We start from the raw sequence: 24,730 nt of genomic DNA on the forward strand, positions 1-24,730 counted from the left end.
GGTGAATCACAAGGGTTTGTCTTTTCAGCGGCTCCTCATAGTGGCTTTTCTCATGTGCTTTATTTATTTGACTTGCTATTACTGCACATATCATTTACAACCAAACACCAGACAGGGGCTTATGTACAGTAATACCAGGGAAGGTAAATTAGTATTCCAATGCACGAAAGCTCCTTTATACTCATATAATGAAAGACAGCTATTCACTGACTTAAGATCTCTGGCATTAATTACAGGTTTCAGTACATAAAAGTGTTACCCAAATCTGAGTTCCTGCTTTGAAATGCAAGATCTATGAAACTGAGCCAAGCCAATGGAAACGCAAATGCCTCAAACATTTTCATTTACCTGTGACACATGGCTTTCATCAAGATGGATTACCTCACTTGTAAGAACACATTAACAATTGGTTTTGTTTGTGGTCAGATAAACCAGTCATGATTAATGAATCTGGCCACAGCTCTTCCTGTCTGTGGATGCCCCAAATGAGAGCTCTGATCTTTCCTAATCTTAAAAGAAAAGGATTGTAAAAGAAATCGAGATGTATATGCGTATTAAAATATTGCCATTTATTGGACACCAGGAAAGTGGTTGAGCCTCTGACACCTGCCATCTTTGTTTATTGCTTTAATGTCAGTGTAACTCGCAGATCTTTTCATATCCACTAAATATTGATATAAAAAGTCATTAAAATAAAGTTAATTATTTTTTATATTCAAAAACAGATAATCCAGATATGGGCATTCAAATATATGATCCATTTGGAAGAGCCACTTTGATATCCTAAGAGCCTTAGGAGTAGGATGCTTCTCTTAAAGCAGACTAAAGATGGCCTGAGAAGGACACCGAACTTCTACATTTGAGTCCCTGTGGAGGAACCACAACCTAACTTAATAGGTAGACAAGATTGAAAACTTAACTTAGGAGTATGTGCCTGGAACAATAGCTGAGTCTTGGCCAATCCCAGCAGCCGTATTTCAACCACTCATACGCTGCTGAGTGTTCAAACTGTGTTCAAATAAGGCAAACACCGAGATGTAACCAATCAGTTGTTTCTCTACCTTACTTCTGATTTCTGTACCTCACTTCCCTTTTTTGTCTATAAATCTTCTTCCACCACATGGCTCTGCTGGAGGAGTTTCTATGAATCTGCTGTGATTCTGAGGGCTGCCTGATTCGCGAATCTTTCATTGCTCAATTAGACCCCTTTAAATTTAATTCTCCTGAAGTTTTTCTTTTAACACTCTTAACACCATACAACGTCTTTTGGGAATTGCCTTCCTGGTTCTTGGCACATTCTTTCAGATATCTTTATTGGTGAAAAAATATTTTCCTTGATGAGAGTATGATTTTTTTTTTTTTTTTTTTTTTGAGACAGAATCTCTTTCTTGTTGCCCAGGCTGGAATGCAGTGGTGCAATCTCAGCTCACTGCAACCTCTGCCTCCCGGGTTCAAGCGATTCTCCTGCCTCAGCCTCCTGAGTAGCTGGAATTACAGTTGCACACCACCACGCCTGGCTAATTTTTGTATTTTTAGTAGAGATGAGGTTTCACCATGTTGTCTCAAACACCTGACCTCAGGTGATCTGCCTGCCTCGGCCTCCCAAAGTGCTGGGATTTCAGGCATGAGCCACCGTGCCTGGCCTGGAGGATGAATTTTTGAAAATATTTGGAAGTCATTCAGATTTCCTTGAGGTAATGCCATTTTTATTCAAAAACAAGGTGCCACTAACGTAAGTGATATTTCTTGCCTGGATCATAAACTGGCTTGGAAGACAACCCTAAAGAAGGAATTCTAAAGCAGACTTCTCAAGGGTGAGCATTCATCTTTTCCTGAAACAACAGAGTCATCTATGTAGGTAAACAAATTGTTATGGTTTTCCAGGACTTTTTCTGTTTTTCTGCCAAAAGTCCTGTGTCCCGGGACCTCTTCAGTCCTGAATGAACTAGGAGAGTTAGTCCTCTCCTGTTATGAGGCAGTCATATGCCTCCAGTTCACAAGACTTTGATCTTGCTCCTGTAACACAATAATCCAAGAGTTTCTCATCCTAGCTTACTTGCCATGGGTTATAGGCTCCAAGCAATTCTACTGAAGGACAACTCTGGTTTGAGTGTACGCATTACAATAGGTTTCTTTCCTTGTTTCTTGGTTTCTTTTTAAGTCCAGTCTAGATGAGTCATTCTAGTACCTTTGAACTTTTCATTGTTATTTGGAGCAATGTTTGCAATTCTTTTGTGGTTTGCAGTCCCTGCCTCCTTACAATGTTTTTGCTTAAACTGAGCCAGCATGTGAGATCCAACAAGTGGATTAGAATTTCTAGTCTGAGCTCTGCCATGTATTCAGACACGAATCCCTTAGCCTGTCTTGGCTCTCAGATTCCTCATCTGACAAATAGAAAAAATAAGTACCTTCACTATTACATATGGTTAATATGAAGATGAAAAGAGATAATGCACATGAGCTGCGAAGTTATTAATTTTAACAATTAATTAATGTAGTCATAATTTATTGAATAACTGCTACATCTAATACCTTTCAGAAAGCCATAATCCTGGAGAGAAAATACACACACATGCAGAAATATAGCTGACCACTGGATGATGTCTTTAGTGCAGTCATAATTACCTGAAAAAGGTTCTAACTGCCACTGCAAAACTACAACTGAGACACTGAAAGAGATCTGAGCTAACCAACTCCATCTTGTTTCCAACTTTCAAGCCACTGTTGTTCATTCCTGGGTGCAGGCTGAACTACCTCTGGAGGAACTTAGTTTATACCTTATAGTTTAGAACAAAGACGGTAACAAAACAAACCACTTTCTTGCCTGGGGGCTAGACTGCCTTTGTAGGACTAACAAATTAGCCAAAAGATTAGAAATTATGGTTTAGGAGTCATGCAGCTGGAGGCTACAAGACTCTGACCCTCCCCATATTGCTCCTGGGGATAACATCACTTTCTAAAACCTGAGATCAGTGCTTGAGATATTTTGCAGACACTGCACTCCATGGATCAGCTGGCACCATGCAGATCGATAAACTGGCTCATCTGATCTTGTGGCCCCCACTCAGGAACTGACTGACTCAGTGCAAGAGGACAGCTTCAGCTCCCTATGAGTTCATTTCCGACCCAACCAATCAGCACTGCTGACTCACTGGCTGCCCCCACTTTGACCAAATTACTCTTAAAAACTCTGATCCATGAATGCTCGAATGCTGAGGGAGACTGATTTGAGTAATAATAAAACTCCAGTCTCCCGCACAGCTGGCTGTGTGTGAATTGCTCTTTCTCTATTGCAATTCTCCTGTCTTGTTAAATTGGCTCTGTCTAGGCAGCAAGCAAGGTAAACCTGTTGGACGGTTACAGGACCTCCAAGAAAAGGCCAATTAATTTTGCTTGTGTCACTCTGGAAGGCTTCCCAGAGGAGATGATGTTTGAATTGGATCCTGAAGGGTGACAGAGGAAATGGCATGAACAGAGACATGGAGATGGGAAGACTGGGAGCATGTTTAGGGGAGGGCAAATATGCCAGTATTACAGTGCTTTCTGAGTGAGCAGGATAGGACCAGATCTCAAAGGACCTTAAGTGCCAAGGTAAAGATGTGAACTTTATCGGCCAGGCGCGGTGACTCATGCCTGTAATCCCAGCACTTTGGGAGGCTGAGGCGGGCAGATCACGAGGTCAGGAGATCGAGACCATCCTGGCTAACACGGTGAAACCCTGTCTCTGCTAAAAATACAAAAAACTAGACGGGCGTGGTGGAAGGTTCCTATAGTCCCAGCTACTCGGTAGGCTGAGGCAGGAGAATGGTGTGAACCCAGGAGATGGAGCTTGCAGTTAGCAGAGATCACACCACTGCACTCCAGCCTGGGCAACAGAGCGAGACTCCGTCTCAAAAAAAAAAAAAAAAGAAAAGTGAACTTTGTCAGGGGTTTGACCTAATCAGATCCCTCTGGCTGCAGTGTGGAGGACAGAATAGACTTTAAGAAGCAGGACAAGCAGGACGTGGGGAGAACAGTTATTGAAGTTTATTGTGCACATTCAGAGAATACCAGGGTAGTATAAAGGAGGATGATGGCAAGTGGGAGAGGAGATGCAAACCTCCTCATCATCAATAACGCCACCTTATTGAAGAGGCCCGGCTTGACCACTCTATAGAAAATAGAATAGAAAATAGTGTAGAAATATCACCCATCCTCATCACTTCCCTTCCTCCACTTGCTATATTTTTCTCCTTAGCATTATCACCATCAGTATGCAGATGCAGGTACCACAAGGGCTGCACTTGGGAAGCAAATACATGCCTGAGCTTCCTATAAGCCAAGGCAAAGAGAGAAACATGGCCAGTTATGACACCCACAGTCTTCATTAGGCAAGGACATGACATTTTGCCAAATGAAGTCCTATTTCTTCATAGGATATATTTACTTTTCAGATGCTTATTATCTATTCTCTCACTAGCATGAACATTCCATACAGGAAAGGCTTTTGTTTTATTATTTGCTATGTCCTTGGTGCCAGAACAGTGCCTGGTGTATAGTAAGTGCTCAATAAATATTTGCTGATTTTATAAATAAATAAATAAAGTTTGAGTTTCTTCCCACTCTGTAAATCAACAGGTCAATATGGTTGATCAGCTCCTGTTTTCATTTATGGATAAAATTTACTTCATTCTAAAAGCATTTGAGGTGGCTCCAAAAATATATAATATTAAAAGAACAAAACAAAATGAAGTCTAAATGACAAAGAGAATTGCCTAAGATGACGAAGCACAGAAAATCAGTATGCAGATGCAGGTACCACAAGGGCTGTACTAAGATTTTCAAAATGGGAAGCAAATACATGTCTGAGCTTCCTATACACCAAGGCAAAGAGAGATACATGGCCAGTTATGGCACCCACAGTCTTCATTAGACAAAGGTGTGACATTTTCTCAAATGAAGTCCTATTTCTTTTTGGTGGATAAAGACGATGTTGAAACCATCTGCTTTATGTCCATGTTGTTTGGTGGGGTGACAGTTAACCCCTTAGCTCTTTTGGAGGGAGTGCAACCTGTGTTCAGCCTTACTTATCCACTGCAAGAGGTGACCAGAAATTTATCCAAACCAGAAACAGCTAGAGAGCATGAAAAGCTGCAGACAGATTAAGTGACACTCACCCAAGGGTAGGATTGAGTGGGGAGAGAATGTAAACACTCCATTCCTGACCTCCTGTCCCCTGCAGAAGCTTTATCAATCTCTAAGAGAATTACCTCCGCTTATAAAAAGGAAAGTTACATAGAAATCTGGCAAAGTTACATTGAAATCTGGATCCACTGTTGGTCTCTCTTCCTTTGATTTATTAAAGTTTCTTTGAAGTACACTTAAGTAAGAGGTTGAGTTTGGCTGATGATTTATTTTTAAGAGAGTGAAACAAGGTGAGAAAGAGAGAGGAAGCTGCTTTTCCAAATGATTAAAAGGTGAGTGTGACTCTAGTAAAGGATTTTCTTCCTTAAAAGATATTTTAAGGGATTTTTTAAAAGGTAATACATCCACATGATAAAAAAAAATCCAATAAGGCCAAAAAACGTATCACATTTTTTGCATTTTTGCAAAGATATTTGTATTTAGGCATATACATAAATGCTTTGGTTAAATAAATGAGAATTTATGATATAAACTCTTCTCTTGCTTTTTTTCACTTAATAAATGTTGGAGACTATTTCTGTTGTCTTTTCCCCCATCTTGGTTTTTGGTCATTTGGACTTGTCTTTTAGCATATCTGGTGACTTTTAAATTAATGGCATGTATAAAAAACAAAGGAGGGAACAATAGACACTAGGGTGTACTTGAGGGGGATGGGTGAGAAGAAGGTGTGGATCAAAAAACTACCTATTGGGGCCGGGCGCAGTGGCTCACATCTATAATCCTAGCATTTTGGGAGGCCGAGGCAGGCAGGTCACCTGAAGTCAGGAGTTTGAGACCAGCCGGGCCAACATGGTGAAACCCCGTCTCTAATAATACAAAAATTAGCTGTGCATAGTGCAGCGTGCCTGTAATCCCAGCTACCTGGGAGGCTAAGGCAAGAGAAGAGCTGGAACCTGGGAGGCGGAGGCTGCAGTGAGCCAAGATCCTACCACTGCACTCCAGCCTGGACGACAGAGCGAGACTCCATCTCAAAAAAAAACCAAAAAGCAAAAACAAAAACAAAAATAACTGCCTATTGGGAGGCCGGGCCCAGTGGCTCAAGCCTATAATCCCAGCACTTAGAGAGGTCAAGGCAGGTGGATCACTTGAGGTCAGGAGTTCGAGACCAGCCTGGCCAACATGGTGAAATCCTGTCTGTACTAAAAATACAAAAAAATGTAGCCTGGTGTGGTGGCACACACCTGCAATCCCAGCTATTTGGGCCACTGAGGCATGAAAATTGCTTGAACCTAGGGGGCAGAGGTTGCAGTGAGCCGAGATTGCACCACTGCACTCCAGCCTGGGTGATGGAGTGAGATTCTGTCTCAAAAAAATTAGGAAAAATAAAAAAAACTACCTGTTGGGTACTACCTAGGTGACAAAATAATCTGTACATCAAATCCCCATGGCACACAATTTATCCATGTAATAAACCTGCACATGTACCTCCTGAACCTAAAATAAAAGTTGGAAAGAAAAACAAAAAATTAAATAAATAAATTTAAAAACCCCAATATTGGAAATAATGACGGGAACGACAGACACTGGGGACTACTAGATGGGGTGTGAGGGAGGGAGGTGCCAAAAAATTGGGTACTATGCTCACTACCCGGGTGGCAGTTTCAATCATACCCCAAACCTTAGCATCACGCAATATACCTTTCTAACAAAACCTGCGCATGTACCCCCGATTCTAAAATAAAAGTAAAAAATAAAATAAAAGATAATGCTACACTTATAAGTAGTAGAAAAAAGAAACAAATAACAACAAAAACAAAAACAAAAAAAATTTTTGAGGCTCTAAATGATGTTGTGTTCCTCCAGAGAGAGTTATCATTTCCTTAGCTAGTCAGGCAGAGTGGGGATTGATTATCCTAAGACAGAGACTGAGCTAACTGTAGACTGTGTTGCAGTTTGCAGAAAGCCCTCTGTACCTCCTCCCCTTCTAGGGTAGATTCCTCCAGGAGTCCTGACTGAGAATCTTGGGTCTTAAGCGTGGCGCCTGTTTTAATAGATCTTGAACCGTAAGACTTGCATCATTACCACTGTGAGATTGCTCAAACTGTGTTTACTTTTTGGGGCTTCCTGTTTAGCTTCTATTCTTTTCTTGTCGAACTCCAATTTAATATGTTTTAAACTTCATCAGCCCACCCGACAAGGCTTTTAATCTTTCGTATTTTCCATCTTGATCTCTCTGTTCTATCCTCAGATTTATCTTCTAACTCACTAATTTTCTCTTTACTTGTTTTGGTGCTATGGTTGACACCTTGGTTTTTTTCGTGTATATTTTGTGACTTTTTGATATTTGATGGAACTTGTCTGTTGAAATTTTTTGAAGCCTAGGTCCCTCCTGAGAGAGTTTATCTTTAGTTTGCGAGGTGACTTTTTCTCTTTAAACTACAGAAATAGCGTGAATTGTTCTGCACAGCATGAATAAAGACTGGCTTGTGGTTATTTATTCTCAGAGGGGACTTTCTCTCCTGACAAGTCAAGCTGTGACAGGTAAGCATATGGCCTCTCTTGCCTTTTTGAGAAGATAGTTTTTATAGATCATCCTTTTACTGAGAACATAGATGTTAGGGATCTCAGCTTTGTGCAGTGGTCTCCAATCTGACCCCTTCACCTTGCCAAGCCCTTACACTTTGCCTCCTCTCTCTCATGACGCCAGCTAAAACTCTTGCTGCAGATCACAGAACAGCAGGAGATGCTTCTAGTTCCAGCTCTTGATGACTTATTTGGATTCTGGCTCCTGTTTTACATTTGGCTTTTCTGTATCCTTCTTATTTTATTTTCTCCTCAGTCATGCATTAAAAATATTTTTTTAAGCCAGGCGAGGTGGCTCACACCTGTAACCCCAGAACTTTGGGAGGCTGAGGCAGGAGGATCACTTGAGGTCAGATCAGGAGTTCGAGCCCAGTCTAGCCACTATGGTGACACCCCATCTCTACTAAAAATACAAAAATTAGCTGGGCATGGTGGCGCATGTCTGTAGTCCCAGCTACTCAGAAGGGTGAGGATCGCTTGAACCCAGGAGGTGGACGTTGCAGTGAACCGAGCTGGAGATTGTGCCACTGCACTACAGCCTGGGTGACAGAGCGAGACCCTGTCTCAAAAAAAAAAAAAAAAAAAAAAAAGTTATCTAGTCTGCAGCAACACAGTCAATTCATTCATCTCTAAATGTCATTTATTCATATCTGTTAAATGCCAAGTAATCTGTTCAGTACTGGTGGCAAACAGATGGCTGGAATGTATATTAATTCCGGCCTCTTCTCAACTTATTTATGAGGCCAGTAATTACCTGATATCCAAACCAGACAAAGATATCAGAAGAAAAGAAAGCCACAGATCAACACTTCTTATCTATATAGACACAAAAACTCTCAACAAAAGACTAGCAAACAGACTCCAGCAACATAGAAAAAGGATTATTAAGCTGGGCACAGTGGCTCACGCCTGTAATCCCAGCATTTTGGGAGGCCAAGATGGGTGGATCATTTGAGGTCAGGAGTTCAAGACCGGCCTGGCCAACGTGGTGAAACCCTGTCTCTGATAAAAATACAAAAAAATTAGCTGGGCGTGGTGGCACACACCTGTAATCCCAGCTACTGGGGGAGGCTGAGGCAGGAGAATTGCTTGAACCTGGGAGATGGAAGTGCAGTGAGCCAAGATCATGCCACTGCACTCCAGCCTGGGCAATGGGGCAAGACTCCATCTCAAAAAAAAAGAAAGAAAAGAAAGAAAAAGGATTATACACCATGACTAAATGAGATTTATCTCAGACATGCAAGGTTGGTTTGACATATAAAAAGCAATCAAGATAATATACTAGACTAATAGAATAAAGGAAAAAAAATTACATGATCATCTCAATAGATGCAGACAAAACTTCTGACACAATCCAACATCTTTCATGATAAAAACACTCAATAAACCAGGAATAGAAGGGAACTTTCTCAACCTGATAAAGGACATCTATGAAAGACCAATGGCAAACATCATACATAATGGTGAAAGACTGGAGGCTTTCCTCCTAAGATAGGAACAAAATAAACATGTCCACCTTTGCCACTTTTATTCAACATTGTACTGCAATTAGGCTACAAAAAGAAATAAAAGAAATGTAGCCTGGAGAGGAAGAAATAAAACTATCTCTTCTTGCAGATGACATGCTTTTTTTTTTTTTTTACATATACTGGTAGATCAGTAGTTGCCTAGGAACAGGAGTGGAGGAAATGGAGGAGAAACGAGAGTGTCTGTTGACAGCTATGGATTTCCTCTCGGGATGATGCAGCTGTTCTAAAATGGATTCTTTCATAACTCTGTGAATATTCTAAAAATCATTAAACTATACACACTTCAAATGGATGAACTGCATGGTATGTGAATTATATTTCAGTAAAACTTTGTTCTATAAAAAAGATGAAATGGGTGATTTTTCAGGGAAAAAAAATGTGTTTTGAGACAGAGTCTCACTCTATCACCCAGGCTGGAGTGCAGTGGTGCAATCTCGGCTCACTGCAACCTCCACCTCCCAGGTCCAAGTGATTCTCGTGCCTCAGCCTCCTGAGTAGCTGGGACCACAGGAGTGTGCCACCATGCCTGGCTAATTTTTGTATTTTTAGTAGAGATGGGGTTTTGCCATGTTGGCCAGGCTGGTCTCGAACTGCTGACCTCAAGTGATCCACCCACCTCGGCCTCCCAAAGTGCTGGGTTTACAGGTGAGAGGCTCTGTGCCCGGCCAAGGAAAATTTTTAAATTAACTCAGGAAGAAATAAAAAACCTGAATAGTCGAATAACCCTAAAATAAATCTGAAGCGTATTTTAAAATATTTTCTCCTGCTTGCTCCATCTAGCTTGAGACAAAGATAGCAGGCCAGACTATTTTTGAGTCAAACTATATAAAACCTCTAAGCTTTTCCATACACTTTATAAATTGTATTTAGAGCATAGAGAAAGATGGGAAACTTCCCAGCTCATTTGACTTGGCTAGCATTACTTGCCAATGTAATAAAACAGGATGATGAGCACACAAAAGCAAAAGAAGAGGGGAAAAAAATGATAGGCCAATATATTTATGAGCAGAGATGCAAATAGCCTAAATAAGACATTAACAGGCTGGGTGCCATGGCTCACACCTGTAATCCCAGTACTTTGGGAGGCCAAGGCAGGCAGATTGCTTAAGCCCAGGAGTTTGAGACCAGCCTGGGCAATATGGCAAAACCCAAACTCTACTAAAAAAAAAAAAATACAAAAATTAACCGGGCATGGTGGCATGCACCTGTAATCCTAGCAAGTTGGGAGGCTGAGGCACAAGAATTGCTTGACCCCAGGAGGTGGAGGTTGCAGTGAGCTGAGATCACACCACTGCACTACAGCCTGGGCAACAGAGCAAGACTGTCTGGAAAAAAAAGAAAGAAAGGAAAGAAAGGAGGAAAAAAAGAAAGAAAGAGAGAGAGAGAAAGAAAGAAAGAGAGAAAGAAAGAGAGAAAAAAGAAAGAGAAAAAAGAAAGAAAGGAAGAAAGGAAGAAAGGGGGAGGGAGGGAGGGAGGAAGGAAGGGGGGAAGAGAGAGAGAGGAAGGAAGGAAAGAAGGAAGGAAGGGAGGAAGAAATGAATCTATTGCCATCTTTTCCAGCAATAGATTTATGGAGAAAAAAAATATGATCATCTGAATAAATGTTGACAAGGTATTTAATTAAATTTAATACCAATACCTGATTAAAAATCTTAGCAATCCAAAAAAGTATGAATCTACATTAACTTGGTGAGGCACAGTGGCTCATGCCTATAATCCCAGCACTTTGGGAGGCTGAGACAGGAGGATCACTTGAGCCCAGGAGTTTGAGGCCAGCCTGGACAACATAGCGAGACACCATCTCTACCTGAAAGTTAAAAACTTAGGCATGGTGACATGTGCCTGTAGTCCCACCTACTTGGGAAGCTGATGCAGGAAGATCATTTGAGTACAGGAGTTCAAGGTTGCAACAAGCTATGATTACATCACTGCACTCCAGCCTGGGTAACAGAGCAAGAACCTGTCTCTAATTAAAAAAAAATAGTAATAACAAAAAACAAAACTTCTGTATGACAGATAAGCATATAAACAAAATATAAAGACAAGTGACAGATGAGAAGAAAATATTTGTAACATATTGTGGACCCTGGAAAATAATATTTAAGTCCTTGATAACCTCTTGTGCATGAGATCCTGTGCTGGACCTATCACTTGTATCATCTCATTTCATTTCCTTCCTTCCTTCCTTCCTTCCTTCCTTCCTTCCTTCCTTCCTTCCTTCCTTCCTTCCTTCCTTCCTTTCCTTCCTTCCTTCTTTCTTTCTTTCTCCTTCCTTCCTTCCTTCCTTTCTTTTTTTGAGATGGAGTTTTGCTCTTGTTGCCCAAGCTGGAGTGCAAAATGGAACAATCTCGGCTTACTGCAACCTCCAACTCCCGAGTTCAAGCAATTATCTTGCCTCAGCCTCCTGAGTAGCTGGGATTACAGACATGCGCCTCCACACCTGGCTAATTTTTCGTATTTTTAGTAGAAATGGAGTCTCATCATGTTAGTCAGGCTGGTCTCGAACTCCTGGCCTCAGGTGATCCACCCGCTTTGGCCTCCCAAACTGCTGGGATTACATGCGTGAAACACTGCACCCGGCCCTCATTTCATCTTTAAATCAAGTCTCTGAGGCAGTGGTGATTGACACCATTGTTCAGAAGAAGACACTAAAAACTGGAGAATTTAAGCACCCTGCCCAAATCTCATGGCTCAGAAGTGAGTTAAGGTTCCAACATGGACCTAACCTGGCTCCCACACCTGCCACCATTTATCTCTCCAGGAACTAGCATGATTCCTCATCTCCTAAAGTCACTTCACTTATTCTTTGTGCTTTTGATGTGTTTGTTTCTGGACAGATTGTCTGAAAGGGTCTTTTCAGTAGAAAGGTCCTGAAGCGAAGATGGAGAATGGGTCACAAAGCTGTCACATGCCTTCCTTCTCATGAACTCTTGAGGAGCAATCTTCCTCCTTAGCTTTTTCTTCTGCCTTCTTCCTTGGCTTTTGAGTTTCCTGGGGTGGCCCTAATTTCCAGCCAGTGGAGAGCTGGGCTTGGTTGCCCCATTCGTCAATCCTAGCATGTCCCCCCTCTTCCCCTTTCTCATTTGCTTGTGACAGGGAGAAAGAACGGAGTGTGGGTAAACCCTCTGACTTATCTGATTGTGCTGTAGGTGGGCCAGGTCAGGCTTGGCTTGACTGGCTTGACCTGCTCTGCTATTTCCTTTTCTGTCCCCCTCTTTTTCTTTTCTTTTCTTTCTTTTTTTTTTTTTTAGATTAGGTCTTACTCCACCACCAAGGCTGTGTACAGTGCTGCTGTGTACAGTGGCACAATCACAGCTCACTGCCGCCTCCACCTTGTGGGCTCAACTGATCCTTCCACCTCATCCTCTGAGTAGCTGGGACTACAGACACACATCACCATGCCTGGTTAATTTTTTAAAAGTTTTTTGTAGAGGTGGGATCTCACTGTGTTGTGCAGGCTGCTCTTGAACTACTGGGCTCAAGTGATTCTTCTACCTTGGCCTCCCAAATTACTGGAATTACAGGTGTGAGTCACCATGCCCAGCCTTCTGACTGATGGATGTAGACTGTCCTGTGTTTCTGTGAGAGGGGCAGTCACTGTTATTTAGGATGTTCTGGAAAGGGTGACTGCTTGTCAGTGAGCCTCCCTCTCAGAGCCCCTTGAGCATCTGAATCAGAGTTAGCAAACTCTGTCCATCTCCTCTGCCATGATCCCTTTCTCTCCCCCATCAGCTCCTTCTATGCCTTCCTGCTCCTAGTTTCCAAGTCTCCAAGGTCAAGCTAAAGCCCAGATTTTATCATATTTCTCTTTTGCTTAAGAACCTGTAAGAGTTCACCAGTGAATTTTCAAAATAAGGTTCGTGGATGTTATATTGGGGTCCAGGAAGTGTTAGACATTCTATTTACTCTTAATCCAAAAATTAAGAAAGAAACAGCTTGGGTACTAGGTAGCTGGTGTATTGATTGTCACTAGTGCCCCACTTGGCCCATCTGTCAGATCGTTTCCTGAATCATGGTGTATGTCAGAAATATCATAATGCAGAGGGCCAGAGAGAGGGGTGTATTCTCATCCACTATCTTTCAATCTATTGCCAAGTGTTGCAATTTCCATGAGTCTAGCTCCATGAATTCCTATGACCTCAGGATATGGTGGAGAAAATATTGTTAGAAATGAAACATTCATGATTCTTTGCATATAATCATGAAAGTCCATTCCAAAGTGTCTGTGGGGATTTTTCCTTCCCCTATATGAAAACAAAGGCATGACATTTCTGGCAATTTTTGGTAATAAAAAGCCTTGTGGTCCTTTTCAGTCATATCTCTGTCTTCAGACCTCTGGTCTAGGAAGGAGAGTAGTAGTGGCCAGCTTGTCTCTTTAAACCTCTCTTCCTTTGGGGCTGGAAGCAGGAGGAAGGAAGAGAGGTAAGGGATAGAGAGTTCTTATTTGGCTGGTACTAGAATAATCTGACCCCATGCTTTGCAGACCTGGGAGGTTTGTGGAGCTGGCTCTCTCTTGTGGGCACTTATATGGGTTTTCTGGAGACTCCCTTGCTCAGGGTGTTCAACAGCAACTCCAGAATGTCAGGCAGTGTTTCTCTTGCCCCTGGCTGCTCCTGACATAGCCTCAGTTTCTACCTCCAATGGTTCACATCACAGCCTCTTACCACCAGGGTCCTCTCTGGCTGTAGGCCGCCATCTTGGAAGAATCTCTTCTAAAATGAGCCAGACCATATTCTTACTGCAAGCTCATGTCTGGTCCTTGTGTTAGAGGGAAGTTCAGCCACTTCTGACCCACCATTGAAGGGGAGGAGTGAAGAGACTTCCCAGATGCTCAGCCATAGGGAGCGAGGCTGGTCCATGGAGGCCCAGCTACAGGTGCCCTGAGCTCTGTGCAAGGTCAGGTGAAGGTTCTCTCACTGGGTTGAGGTTAGGAGGGCACTCCCCTCCCAACTATCTCTCAGTGCACTAAGTGCTGTGGGCTACATTGTCGCCGTGTATGTTGTGGGCACCACATTGATTCTGCTGCCTGGGTTGAAATCCTACCTCTGCCTCACTAGCAGTGTGAACTCATGCAAATTTTTGAAAGTCCCTGTTCCTCATCTGTAAAATAGGGCAATGTTAATGCCTACCCAGTATGGTTATTGATAAGCTCAGTATATTTCTAATACTTGGAACAGTACCTGGCACTATATGTGTGTGTGTGTGTGTTTGTGTATGTCTGTGTTTGTGAGTGTGTGTGTATTAGCTATTATTTTTTCAAAATCAGGACCTTTAGAGTAGAATTTTTATAATTCTTTCTAATGAGATGGTGGCCTCTCTGCAAGGGATACTCGTTTCCATTTATAGTGGTAATGCAGTGCTTATTTCAAAAATTCATAATTTATGTTTTAAAATGTAAGTTGAATTAAACAAAAATATGAATTAGACAAAAGTGTTGGAAAGCATGGCAAGCATTTTGATGGGGGCATACAAATGATTGGTCTTTGGAGGCACAAGTCTAGTAGCTCTTGAGTTCATAATGGCACTCTAAGAAGAACCTGACCACTATTCTTCCTTCTCCAGAAATCTTCATGGAATGAATATAGCTTTTTGTTGTTGTTGTTTGAGATGCAGTCTCGTTTTGTCACCCAAACTGGACTGAAGTGGCCTGATCTCGGCTCACTGCAACCTCCGCCTCCCCGGTTCAAGCGATTCTCCTGTCTCAGCCTCCCAAGTAGCTGGGACTACAGGTGTGCACCACCATGCCCAGCTAATTTTTGTATTTTTAGTAGAGACGGGGTTTCACCATGTTGGCCATTTCAATCTCTTGACCTCTGGATCCACCTGCCTCAACCTCCCAAAGTGCTGGGATTACAGGCGTGAGGCACTGCGCCTGGCCAACATAGTTTAATTTTATCTCAACTTGCCAATATTCTCCAAACATTGTTTTTTGTTTGTTTGTTTTCTTCTGAACACCTTCTTCAATAAACCAAACAAAAAAACAAAACCAAAACCAACCACAATGAACAACTTGAACATGAAACCCCAATATATATTTGCGTAAAATGTGAAAATTATACTTACATATGACAGACAGAATAGAGTAGTAGTTATGAATGTAAACTTTCCAGCCAGACCATGGAGTTCGAATCCCAGTTCTGCCACCTGTCTACTATGTGATCTTAGAGGGATAGCTTGACCTTTCTGTGCCTGGAAAGTAGAATTAATAATACCTACTTCATAGAGTTGTGGGGGTTCAATGAAATGATATATGTAAGCTATTAGAATGTTGCCTGACATAGAATAAAAACTCATTGACATTACATTATGATGATTATTGTGCAGCAAAATAGGTACCTTATAAAATACTTTAAAATTATAAATTTAAGATTAAGATAGGCGGTAATCCCAGCCCTTTGGGGGGGCTGAGACAGGTGGATCACTTGAGGCCAGGAGTTCAAGACCTGCCTGGCTAACATGGTGAAACCCCATCTCCACCAAAAAAATACAAAAAAATTAGCCAGGCATGGTGGCATGTGCCTGTAATCCCAGCTACTCGGGAGGCTGAGGCAGGAGAATTGCTTGAACCCAGGAGGAGGAGGTTGCAGTGAGCCAAGATCGTGCCACTGCACTCCAGCCTGGGTGACAGAGTAAGACCCTGTCTCAAAACAAACAAACAAAAAAACAAAAAAAGCACAAACAAACAAAAAGAGATCAAGATTATAGAGGTTCTGTTATGTCCCTTCACCTTCATGAATTGTCTTGTGATGTCTGGGGTGCATTCACCCCCACTTTGGAAACTGCTGGCTTAAGCAATGATAGGAACATACTATGTCCCTGGGTATTCTGATTCTTGAGATGCTCTGTAAAGCTTGGAGGACTGTGGGTGGGTGGATTCTTCCACGCTTGGATTATGCACACTCTCATTTCTACACAAACCTCTTGGCTTCTCTGCTTGTAAACAGTAATCAGGTCAGGCTGAATGTGGGGCCGGGAGTCCCAAGCTCCTGGCCAGTCCTACTCAGTCATTCCTAAGGATGGAGGCTGCACGGGCTCTGCCTCTTACCTTGCACCTGCCACCCTGTGCTTAAGCAACTCCTGCAGAGCTTAACTCCTGGAGACAGTGGCCGGTGGGGACAGCTGCATGTCAGTCTGTGCTGTGAAACCAGTCATCCTTGTAACCAAATGTGAGAGCAGCAGATTAAAGCAGAATTACCTAAAGAGGTTTGTAGGACACACACTGACCGAGTCCCCTGCTGCCAGCAGCTGCTCTTCTTGACATGGGGCCAACCCAGAAACTTTGCAGGATGCTCTCAGATGCTCCAGCAGCCAGAGAGGTGATGATGGCCCTGGAACTGCTAAGAGCAGCTGGTTTCATCAGGGCTGGCTGAATGTCTGGATCAACAGCGAAATCTCTGACTCTGTGCCAGGGAGTGGGCTCGTGGGTGCTGCGTTGACAACTGTGACTAGTAAACCCAGCGGGAACCAGGTCTAATTACAGTAGAGCTACAGAAATTGCCCCCACATTCCAGCTGTTTAAGTCAGAAAATTTGAGGGTTGAGAAAGACCCTAGAGATCACCTAATGGATCCCAAACCTAGTTGCTTACAGCATCAATGAGAAGCCTTAAAATTTCCTATAGTGAATTAGCTCAGTCATATAAAACAGTGGAGGGGCTGAGTCACCACATCATCCTGTGTTCCACTTAGCTTAAGAAATGGAGGCCAGGCGAGGTGGCTCCCGCCTGTAATCCCAGCACTTTGGGAGGCTGAGACAGGCAGATCACTTGAGTTTGGGACCAGCGTGGCCAACATGGTGAGACCCCACCTCTACTAAAAATACAAAAATTAGCCAGGCGTGGTGGTGCGTGCCTGTAATCCCAGCTAGTCAGGAGACTGAGGCAGGAGAATCACTTGAACCTGGGAGGCGGAGGTTGCAGTCAGCCGAGATGGCACCACTGCACTCCAGCCTGGGTGACGGAGTGAGACACATCTCAAAAAAAAAAAAAAAAGTTCCCCAAGCATTCCCAGTGACCCAGTGATGAGCCAGGATTGGTGAATAACCGCTCTCACTGGGGCCTGCCTGAGTGGACCGAGCACCTGTGTTGAAGTTAAAAGACCTGAGGTCCCATCCTGGTGGTGCCACCTCCCTCCTGTGTGACACCTGGCAAGGGGCATATTCCCCAAAACCTCAATTTCTTCATCTGTAAAAAGGGGATAAGGACAATAAACTTCCTTTCGAGCTCATGCATGTATATGAAGCTCTAAAACACTACACAGACATAGGACTTCAGGGCTCATGCCAAGGGCTCATGCAGCCTAGGGTTGGTCACCTCCAGTGACAGGAGGCTCATTACTTTCAGAGACAGCCTCCCCCCACCCTTTTTTTTGAAAGCTCTGATGGACAAAACGTCCTTCCTTATTCTGAGTAGAAATCTGTTCCCTGTCATTTTCTCCTATTGGATTTAATTCCACCCCTCAGGGAACCACAGAATAAACTTAATCCTTAATTTGCAGACCAGTTTTTTAAATAATCGAAGACAATATAGCCCTTTGGCTTTCCTTCTCTACCTCAGTTCTAGGCTTCTCCACACACTGTACTGAGAAAGTCCCTTTATGAATAAGCAATATTTCCAGAAATTACCACAGGCATGGCTACATTTCAGCAAACCAGAGAGGCTGTGTTCCTGGATTAGTGATTCAGGAAAATCCATTTAGCCTCTAGTTAATTAAATCACCCAGTCACATCAAATCGTCTTGTTAAATTAATCACCTGTGCTATGGGATCTACTTATTAAAGTATTTGCTTAGTAAATGTATAACATCTATGCAACCCTTTTATGTGCCAGGCACTGCTCAGTGATTTGCATGTACTTAGTTCTCATGATAAACCCTGAAAGGTAACCACTGTTATTATTTCCATTTTACAAATGAGGAAACTGAGGCTCAGAGAGGTTAAGAAGGTGCCCAAGATGATGCAGCCAGTAAGTGACACAGTAGGGTTTGGACTCAGGTCTGGCTGACTCTAAAGCCTGTGTGGGCCTGGCACCGTGGCTCATGCCTGTAATCCCAGCACTTTGAGAGGGCCAAGGTGGGAGGATTACTTGAGCCTAGGAGGTTGAGGCTGCAGTGAGCCATGATCATTGCCAGCCTGGGTGACAGAGTGAGACCCTGTCAAAAAAACAAGGCCGAGTGTGGTGGCTCACGCCTGTAATCCCAGCACTTTGGAAGGCTGAGGCGGGAGGATGGGTTGAGCCCAGGAGTTTGAGATCAGCCTGGGCAACGTGGTGAAACCCCATCTCTACAAAAAATTAGCTAGGGGTGGTGGTGTGTGCCTTTGGTCCCAGCTACTCAGGAGGCTAAGGTGGGAGGATTGCCTGAGCCCAGGAGGTAGAGGCTGCAGTGAGCCAAGATCACACCACTGCACTCCAGCCTGGGTGACAGAGCAAGACCCTGTCTCAAAAACAAAACAAATTAAAGCCCATGTGCTCAGGACTGTGGCAATAGCCTCCTGAGGTAGAAATTCTAAAACAAACGAACCTAGAATTTCAAAATACCCTCTTAACTGGAACTAAATCAAACTGCAATTTCATTCAAAATTATTTGATTTGAAGAAGCTGTTCATTTTGTTTCAAGAATAGGGTTGTTTGGTTTTTTTTTCTTTTTTTTTTTTTTTGAGATGGAGTCTCACTCTGTCACCCAGGCTGGAGTGCACTGGCGCAATCTTGGCTCACTGCAACCTCTGCCTCCTGAGTTAAAGCGATTCTCTTGCCTCAGCCTCCTGAGTAGCTGGAATTACAGGTGCCCACCACCATGCCCAGCTAATTTTTGTATTTTTAGTAGATACAGGGTTTCACCATGTTGGCCAGGCTGGTCTTGCACTCCTGACCCCAACTGAGCCACCCACTTCGGCCTCCCAAAGTGCTGGGTTTACAGGCGTGAGCCACCGTGCCCAGCTGTTTTTTTTTTTTTTAATTTGAAGAAAAATATACGTAACATGGAAATGCACAGATCTGAAATGTACAAATTTGGTGAGTTTTGGCAAACATATAAATCTGTGTGTCTTAAATTCCAATCAAGATAAAATAGTTTCATCACTACAGAAAGTTTTCTCATGCCCCGTCCAGCCAGGTCCCAACCCCAGAGGTGACTGACCACTGTTCTGATTCCTGATACGAAGACTGATTCTTGCCTATCCTTGGCATGTCATGGGTGGACTCATGTAGTGCGTACTCTTTTGTGCCTGGCTTCTTTTGCTCAACATGTTTTGAGCCTCAGTCTCCTTGTGTGTGCATCAGCTGTTCCTTTTTCATGGCTGAGTACTACTCCATTATATGAACATACCACATTTTCTACATTCCTCTTATGACAGGTTTTAACACTTTGATACATCATATAGACGTAATAATATGTAAATCACTCATTTATTCATTAGGCAAATTTGTCTTTCCAAAGCTTTCTCTATGCAAGGTACTATTGGAGGTGCTAGGAGACTTTGGTGAAAAAAACGAAGCCCCTGCTCTCACAGGGCTTTTCTTCTATAGTAGGAGAGAAAAACAATATAGAAAAAAATTAAAGGAATGATCAAGGCAGTAGTGGGAAGTGCTATGAACATAATAAATCTGAGTGAAGGTACCAGGGTGGCTTGTAAGGACGTTGGGTGTTTGATTTTTTTTTTTTTTTTTTGAGACAGGGTCTCATTGTCACCCAAGTTGGAGTGCAATGTTGCAGTCTCAGCATTGCAGCATCAACCTCCTACCTCAGCCTCCTGAGTAACTGGGACTACAGGCACCACGCCCAGCTAATTGTTATTTTTGTAAAGACAGGGTCTCACTATGCTGCCCGGGGTGGTCTCAGGTCTTCTTTAGAAGTCACGCAGGCCCACGTGAGGGACCTGGAAGTGAACCGGGGTCGTGCAAACAGTGGTACTTGAACAGTTTCACAGCTGATGAAACTCCTTGGCATTGACTCATTCATCATTATTACCCTCTCTTCATTTTTTAGATGAGAAAACTAAGGCATAGAAAGATTAGCAACTTGTCCCAGGACAAGTGTCAAGTCCAGGTCCTGAACCCAGGCAACATAGTGCTGTGGTTACCACACATGCTTTGGAATCAGACAGAGCCAAGTTCGAAGTCCTCTTTCACCTGGATGTCCTTGGGCATGTCACACTCTGAGTCTCAGTTTTCTCATGCATCACATGAAGGGGATACCGTCTAACTCAAAGGGTTGTTAAAAGTGAAAGATAATCTTAGGTAAAGAATTTAGTGCGCTGTCCACCGCCGCTGCCTGAGCCGACTCCGCGCCGACTGCCGCGATGGAGGCCGCCGTCCAATTCTTGGTCCAGAGCCGGGACGTGGTCTATGGCCTCAAGGCCATCGAGGCTCAGTACAAGTACCAGACAACGCGCGTCAGAAGCAAGGGCGGCGTCCTCGAGGTGCACCTCAAGTCCACGCACTTCACCTTCCGGCCCGCCCGGCCCGCATGTGCCCAGGCTACGGGTCATGCTTGTCGCCTGCGGTGGGAACAACGGTTCCACGCTCACCGCCGCGGTGCTGGCCCACGCGCAGGGGTCGCAAGGGGGCCAACTACTACGGTTCACTGTCTCAGGTGGGCACCGTGAGCCCGGTCTTGGGCACCAAGGGCCAGGAGGTGTTCGCGCCCTTCCGCGGCTGCTGCCCATGGTGGCGCCCAACGACCTCGTGTTCGATGGCTGGGACATCTTGTCGCCGAACCTGGCCGAGGCGATGCGGCTCGCGAAGGTGCTGATTGAGGGCTGCAGGAGCAACTGTGGCCGCACATGGAGGCCCTGCAGCCCCGGCCTTTGGCATACATCCCACAGTTCATCGCGGCCAACCAGAACGCGCGCGCGGACAGCCTCATCCCGGACACGCGCGCGCAGCAGCTAGAGCAGATCCGCCGGGACATCCGATGACTTCCGGTCTAGCGCAGGGCTGGACAAAGTCATAGCGCTGTGAACGGCGAACATGGAGCGCTTCTGTGAGGTGATCCCAGGTCTCAACAACACGGCCGAGACCCTGCTGCGCACCATCGAGCTTGGTCTGAAGGTGTCGCCCTCCACGCTCTTCGCCGTGGCCAGCATCCTGGAGGGCTGTGCCTTCCTCTGGGTCCCCACAGAACACTCTGGTGCCCGGAGCCCTTGAGCTCGCGTGGCAGCGCCAGGTTTACGTGGGCGGAGATGACTTCAAGTCAGGCCAGACCAAAGTCAAGTCCGTGCTCGTGGACTTCCTCATCGGCTATGGCCTCAAGACCAAGTCGACTGTGAATTATAACCACCTGGGGAACAACAACCGGCAGAACCTGTCGGCGCCATCGCTGTTCCCTCTGAGGCGGTGTCCAAGAGCAACGTAGTGGACGACATGGCGCAAAGACACCCAGTGCTCTACGCGCCTGGCGAGGAGCCTGACCGCTGCGTGGTCATCAAGTACATGCCGTACGCGGGTGACCCCAAGCGTGCGCTGGATGAGTCTACCTTGGAGCTGATGCTGGGCGTAACCAACACGCTGGTACTGCACAACACGTGCGAGGACTCGCTGCTGGCCGCCCCCATCATCCTGGACCTGGCGCTGCTGACCGAGCTGTGCCACTGCGTGAGCTTCTGCACCAATGACAACACCGAGCCACAGACCTTCCACCCCATGCTGTCCCTGCTTAGCATCTCTTCAAGGCGCCGCTGGTGCCGCCGGGCAGCCCGGTGGTCAGTGCGCTTTTCCGCCAGCTCAGCTGCATCGAGAACATCCACAGGGCCTGTGTGGGGCTTCCGCCACAGAACCACGTGGTCCTGGTGCACAAGATGGAGCTCCCAGTGCCTGGCCTCAAGTGAGTCGGGCCCGTGGCTGCCGCCTGCCCTGTGTCGAACAAGAAAGGACCGGTACCCGCTGCCACCAATGGCTGTACCAGTGATACCAATGGACACCCACAAGTGGAGGAACCCCAGATGCACACCACCTGAGGCCCTGGTCACACAGCTTCCCGGCCTTTCCTTGCTGGCCCCCAGGACCCAACCTTTCCAGGCCCCCACAAAGACAGTAAAGCCGGTGCCACTCTCAAAAAAAAAAAAAAAAAAATTAGCTCTTCGCGGTCGGGTGCGGCGGTTCACGCCTGTAATCCCAACACTTTGGGAGGCCGAGGCAGGCAGATCACTTGAGGTCAGGAGTTCGAGACCAGCCTGGCCAACATGATGAAACCCCGTCTCTATTAAAAATACAAAAATTATCTGGGCATGGTGGCGCATGCCTATAATCCCAGCTACTTGGGAGGCTGAGGCAGGAGAATCGCTTGAACCTGGGAGGTGGAGGTTGCAGTGAGCCGAGGTCATGCCACTGCACTCCCGCCTGGGCAACAAAGCAAGACTCTGCCTCAAAAAAGAAAAAAAAAATCTTTGTGCTCATGTTCATTAATTCATTCAACTCATGTGAATTTATCATCTACCACTAGGTGGGGAGGATACAACGGAGAATAAGCAGACACAGCCCCATCTCATGCAGCTAATGGCCTATCATTAGAATAAATAAATTTGATAAAAAATGTAGATAAAGCACATGGAATGCCAACTTAACATAGTCTTGGGGAAGTCAGGGAAGGCTTCCTGGAGGAAGGGATGTTTAATCTGAGTTTACCCAGTGAAGGAAATGTGAAGGTGGGAGAGGCTTCTTTGTAGTTGCTTTTGGGTGTGATTTTGGTTTTATAAATCAGATACACTTGCTTGAGAATTGGAAGGCACGTGCGTGGTGCCATGAGTAGTATATCATTGCTGGTTTTTCTGGAACACGTTTCATTGTCTGGGCATCAGCTTCTTGGGAGTCGAGAGGCAGGGTGAGGCTCATCTATTTTTTGTTGGATTGGATCTCTCAGGTGTGATGTGGCTCTAAATCTAATACTCAGAGTTTTAGCAGCTGAAGAGGTGTGTTCCTGAAGCCAGCAGCTTCAGCAGTCCTGCCTTCCTAGTGGTGGCAGCGTCCCTGGTAGGCTGGTCCTGGGGCCTGGTCTAGAGTCCACTGCCCCAGCCCTTCCAGTGATATTTGTAAATTCTTTTTTTTTTTTTTGGAAACGGAGTCTCGCTCTGTTGCCCAGGCTGCAGTGCAGTGGTGCAATCTCAGCTCACTGCAATGTCTGACTCCTTGGTTCAAGAGATTCTCCTGCCTCAGCCTCCTGAGTAGCTGGGACTACAGGTGCCTGCACCATGCCCGGCTAATTTTTGTATTTTTAGTAGTGATGGGGTTTCACCATGTTGACTAGGGTGGTCTGGAACTCCTGGCCTCAAGTGATCTGCTGGCCTTGACCTCCCAAAGTGCTGGGATTACAGGCATAAGCCACCATGCCCACCTGTTTGTAAATTCTTAATTTCCTATTTGAAATCCCTCTCTGCTTAAAATAATTGGAGTGGTTTCGATTTCCTGCTACTGACCCTTCCTTATACTACTGAGGCACAAGTAGATTAATTTATTTAGTTGTTATTTTCTGAGCACCTAGAATGTGCCAGGCACTAGTTTTTGGCTCTGAAAATATAACAATGAACAAGGCAAAGGTCTTGCACTTTTGTCTTATTATCACGGCTGTTATATTCTCTATCAGAGCTGTCCAATACAAGCATAATGTGAGTTACATGTGTGTTGAAAAAATTTTAGTATCTGGCCGGGTGCGGTGGCTCACGCCTGTAATCCCAGCACTTTGGGAGGCCGAGGTGGGCGGATCACCTGAGGTCAGGAGTTCGAGACCAGCCTGGCCAAATGGCGAAACCCTGTCTCTACTAAAAATACAAAAATTAGCCGAGCATGATGGCAGGTGCTTGTAATCCCAGCTACTCAGGAGGCTGAGGTAGAAGAATTCCTTGAACCCAGGAGGCAGAGGTTGCAGTGAACCGAGATCACACCACTGCACTCCAGCCTGGGCAACAGAGTGAGACTCTGTCTCAAAAAAAAAAAAAAATTAGTATCCATATTAAAATAATAAGTGAAATTAACCTAACACATCCAAAATATTATCATTTCAATATGTGCTTAATATAAATATTAATATTTTATGTACTTTTTTCATGTTAAGTCTTGGAAATTTAGTGTTTAGTTTTTACTTACAGTACATCTCGATTCAATGCAAAATTTTTATTGGAAATACTTCATCTGTATTACATTTCATTACATTTATAGTTGAAAAAGTAGACTCATCACTAAGAGGTTCCAGATATACTTAAATATTTTCCACTAACCAAAAAAATACCAAAAACGATTTTTCCTTAATATTTGCATTCATATTGACAAAACTTGTTCATCCTTTCTAGAAGGATTTGACTTTGGAGCAAAAGTATATCAGTTTCAAAACTATATCTGTTCAAGTTAAGTAAATTCACCAACTCGAGTCAAATCTGAAGCATACTACATAATTGAAAAATAACTCAAAATTTATCAATGATAATCATGTCCTTCACATTTTTTTCTGTCTTTGCAGCTTAACTTACATAACATGTTTCAATTAAATGAAAATAACTTGCCTATTAATT

At 44.3% G+C, this 24,730-nt stretch overlaps 1 pseudogene; it reads left to right on the plus strand.

Annotated features, from left to right (window-relative positions):
* Window positions 1-15,079: 15,079 nt before the first annotated feature.
* Window positions 15,080-24,521, plus strand: LOC100993766 (inositol-3-phosphate synthase 1-like; annotated as a pseudogene).
* Window positions 24,522-24,730: the final 209 nt, after the last annotated feature.

This window comes from Pan paniscus, chromosome 3 (genome assembly GCF_029289425.2).
Source record: "Pan paniscus chromosome 3, NHGRI_mPanPan1-v2.0_pri, whole genome shotgun sequence".
Classification (NCBI taxonomy): domain Eukaryota; kingdom Metazoa; phylum Chordata; class Mammalia; order Primates; family Hominidae; genus Pan; species Pan paniscus.